The 4,571-nt window shown below is 29.4% G+C and overlaps 1 long non-coding RNA gene across 1 annotated transcript; it reads left to right on the top strand.

Moving 5' to 3' along the window:
• The first annotated feature begins 2,736 nt into the window (after positions 1-2,736).
• On the top strand, positions 2,737-4,160 carry LOC149031403 (uncharacterized). Its single transcript, XR_016177787.1, has 4 exons — positions 2,737-2,865; positions 3,015-3,175; positions 3,309-3,396; positions 3,549-4,160. It is a non-coding gene; the product is annotated as an uncharacterized LOC149031403 (long non-coding RNA).
• The last annotated feature ends 411 nt before the right edge of the window (positions 4,161-4,571 follow it).

Raw genomic sequence — 4,571 nt, 5'->3', positions numbered from 1 at the left:
ACATAAAGAAACAGTCATATAAACAACTTTCTAATTAATGTTTTGTTTTAGAGAACAACGGCTCAGTTTATAAGTGAATTTCGAAGAGGATGGTACTCCGAGAATATATTCCGTACTTTTCAATAATAATCGATACTTCTGTCAATTAATTAACAATTATTTTAATACTCTAATACACTCTACCTATATTACAGCATAATTTAACACTCGAAGTCATCACTGCTCATGAACAATAAATTAATTACATTAGAATAAAAAGAATCTTCATATCGGAACGTTATATTATTAATTTTTCTTTATTAGAATTATTATAACCGTTGCACTAATGCTTAACATAAAGAAACAGTCATATAAACAACTTTCTAATTAATGTTTTGTTTTAGAGAACAACAGCTCAGTCTATAAGTGAATTTCGAAGAGGAAGATACTCCGAAAATATATTCCGTACTTTTCAACAATAATCGATACTTCTATCCATTTAATAACAATAATTTTAATAATCTAATAAACTTTAATTATTTTTCAGATTGTTTTAACGCATATACATTGGTTTCAACGTTACATACCTATTAACGTACTTTAAATAGAAAATAATTTTAATATGAATTTATTTTTTCAATTTATCAGATGACTGTCTTCAACTTGATTGCATTCCTGGACCCGTAGGTAATATGAAATACTCTAATAACTTACATTGCAAATAATATTGTATTAATATTGATTTAAAATTTCTGTTTCAGAAGCGGTTTATTGGGTAGCGGGTAAATTTTTTGTTCTTAAAGGGTGGTACCATTTATGAATAAAGAATTTACTTCAGGGATGCGGCCCTGCCCACGCGAGCCATGATTCCATCTTACTCCCAAAGATAGAATCATGTTCCTTTAACTTTTAAACTGGAGCTACCGTCTTTTTTTTTCTTTTTTTCTTTTTTGGCTTTTTGATATGCATAGATAAATATGCATGTAGCATGGGAAACTGAAGCTTCATTGTAAGGGAAGGCATCTTCCGCTAATTGTTAGACGGACCCAAGGATTCTTTTCCGTAAGTTCGCAATAGTATACGGTGTTGGACTGAACATTTAGTGTAGGTTTCTCCTAAATTTAGAGTCAGTGGACTAGTCCAATCGGGGGGAAACCACTTAAAAAAAAAATCGTGAAAAGTTCCGCTTTAAAAGTTATACCCATCCCCCCTTTTCTCCTATCCCTTTTATGTTTTAACTCTTTTTTATCCCTTTGTTTTCTGTTGCAGATTGGACTATGGTAAGGAAACGACCACAGGTGGACCAAAGGAGGACCAAAAAGGAACAAGAAGTGGACTTGGTAATGTAAGATAGTATAAAATAATTATTTGTATAAATAAAATGAAAATTTGTATCTTTATATAATTCTCTTTGTAGCATCGCACATGTGCGAACATCATTATTTTTCATGTATTTTCTTTATTTATAGGTTCCATGGAACAACTCATAATTTGTATACTCTTTTTAATTATTATACTTTATTTTATGGAGATTAAAAATTATGTATATAAATGTATATAGATTGTATTTCTATAAGTTGAAGTTATTCTAGGGTGTGTTAGCTTTAAGTATCATCAATGATTTTATTGAATTTCTTTTCAGATTACACTCCTTGTTTATCTAATTCTGTATTTTTTAGTATTGAAATTTTTCTCTGGTATTTTCGATAATAATTTTAACGATTTTTCGGATGGTACTCTTATGGTGGGGCCTAAGAGTTAGATTCATTCCTTTGAATTATATTCGGATGTGAGCATCTTTAGGATGCACATCCCTCTTGGGTCTTCAGAAGCGGTTACCTCCTCGTGGTTAGACCTGGGCAATGGTATTTTACTTTCCATGTAATGTTTAACATATTTTGATATGTTTTACATTCCATTGCAAGTAAAATCCAGCCAAAGACCGCTTACCATAAACATTATAATTGTAATTAGTTTCTGTAATTTTCCAATGAACATATTTTTATTCCTTTCCTTGGCTCCTTCTATCCATTTCATCTCCAGAAACTAATTACCTTATAATGTTTTTTAATAACTTTTATAATGTTACAGGCATTACACCGATAAAACAAGAAATCTTTTATTGTAATATTTATTTTATTTAATTTCAGGATAAAATTATTTTTGTTATAATGCATATTTTATTTTTTAAAGCAGGTTTCTACTATCTCACAATTTAACATATATTAAATAGAAAACAATTTTGATATGTTACAAATTTGTGTTTCTTTTTTCGATTACAAATAAAATGTACACATTATTCATAATTATTCTAAAAATAATGAATAAGATAAAGAGAATGTAGTATCTTATAGCATAGAAAAGCATGTGGAATAATCTTCGTGTGTGAATCGTGTATAAACGTTATTATGAATATTTTTAAAACAATTATGCATCTCTGAAAGTATTTCAATTGTGAGGATTCTTTATCGATACAGATTTTGGGAATTTTTTCTTTCATATGCTGCATTTCATATTAGACATTTTTCTATCGACAATTCTCTTCTATACGATTTTGTTTTTTTGTGCAAAACGACAAAGATCTCTTAATGTCTACATTGTCTTTATTCTATTCATTATTTTTAGAATATTTATAAGTATTGTGTACATTTATTAGAAAAATAGAAATGATTTTTAATTTATTTAATAAATAAATTATCATACGTAGTTTGACCAGCGTGGTCATGAGGAAGGTCAGATTCTGTCCGTGTAAGAAGCCGTGATGACCCTTTTCATGATCAAAAAAATGAATTAGCCAATCACGGCCAAGCTTTCGTCCGAATTCGTCAGTTTCATGGCGTCTTTCGTGGAGAACACATCGGAGTGTCATCGTCCCGTTAAGATCAGGTAATTAAAAGATATTTTGTAAGGTTTACACCTTTCTATTATAATATATAAAGGATATAAGGATCAATTTTGATTTTTTGAGTATATTTTGACAATTTTTATGCTTCTATATCGTATTTTTAATCATTCGAAATTTGTTTTTATTATAGGTGGAAAGAAAATCTACTGCGCATCATTTTCGCGCATGCAGTATTTTCGCGCCAGTCTTATGCGCCTGTTTTATGCGCATCAATATGGCGAATCTTTCGAACTTTTTAATCAGTCATCTATATACTTGTTGCAGCGGATTTTGTTATCCCGTTAATTTCAGGTAATTGTTTCAATTAATATTTTAATGTACACCTTCCTGTTATATATTAAATGATATATAACGAGTGTTATATATCAAATGCATACTACATGCATAATTTTTATATGTGTTTTCATATTTTACTTTCTTTTAGCTTTCTTAACATGGGAAGAGTTATAACACGAATTCACTAATCTTTTAACCTTGTGGCAACTTTTTTTATCTTCTCCATATATGGCGAGGTGAGCATTATTTTTGTTAAATATAAGCATATAAGCATATAGAAATACTACAGAAAGAGTGAGAGAGAAGGAGTGAGAGAGAGAGAGGGAGAATAAGAAAACAATACACTCGACATATAAGCTATTATATAAATGTGTATTTTTATTTCCAGGAATTTTTTGAGCCGACGACAAAACGTAAACAGCCGATAACATAGGTATAATAGCCGAGCGTTCGACATTCCGAAGATCTCCTCTACCAAGGTTACGTAGTAACGTATCTCGTATTCGTCTTCTATCCTTCGACGAGACAACATAAACGAAAAAGAGACGTATTAAATTATTTAATAATTTTATTTCTAACGTTATCGTTTTGATTTTAATAGTTTAAAAAGTTTTTCATTGCATAGAATGGTATAAAAATTGGTTTATTTTTTATGCTACTCTTTATTGCGTTTGCTGATACAATTACTGTTTTATTTAGACAACTTTAAAGATTTTTAATTAATATTTATACTAACATTACATACTTGGTATGTAATATTGCAAGCAAATAGTTACATACTTTGATCAATTTCACAAATATTTAATAACTTGATTACCATTCTATCAATGTTTTAATGTGTGCCCTGCCTTCAGAAATGATTTACAGGAAATATTGTAATATAGTCTTTAGTATGTTTCAGCTCTTTTCAGACTTTTTATTTAATTTTATTTTATACATCGTCATCCTAAGGGTAGGATACCCATCCTGCAATCATCAACGAAGACTAAAAGTAAGTATATTTTACTATCAAACATTTCTATGATAATTTCAATTGATTTTTATTACAACAATGATATTAATTGTTCTTTTTCTTTTTCTGTTTCAGAAAATCATTGCAATCGAGCGCGTAGGCAATGAGGTTCTCGTGTGTTGCATCGTGTTAAAATAAAATATAAAAAAGTCGACAAGTAGATTCAGTGTTGATCGTCGCATGTTAAAGTTTCGTTTGCTCGGTTAAGAAACTCGCAAGTTTCTTTTATTCAGTTTAAACGTGTGCTCATCGTCATCCTAAGGGTAGGAGACCCATCGTGCATTCATCAATGAAGAAAAAATGTAAGTCAATTTTTATGTGAAACATTTTTTCAATAATTATAGTAATTGTTATATAACAAAGATTTATATAATCTTGTTTTTATTTGTGTTTCAGAAC

The sequence above is a fragment of the Polistes dominula genome, unplaced genomic scaffold, assembly GCF_049000335.1.
Source record: "Polistes dominula isolate Pdom_NZ unplaced genomic scaffold, Pdom_raw_medaka contig_21, whole genome shotgun sequence".
In the NCBI taxonomy this organism is placed as follows: domain Eukaryota; kingdom Metazoa; phylum Arthropoda; class Insecta; order Hymenoptera; family Vespidae; genus Polistes; species Polistes dominula.
The sequence above is the reverse complement of the archived record's forward strand: the minus strand, read 5'-3'. Positions and strand labels throughout refer to the sequence as shown.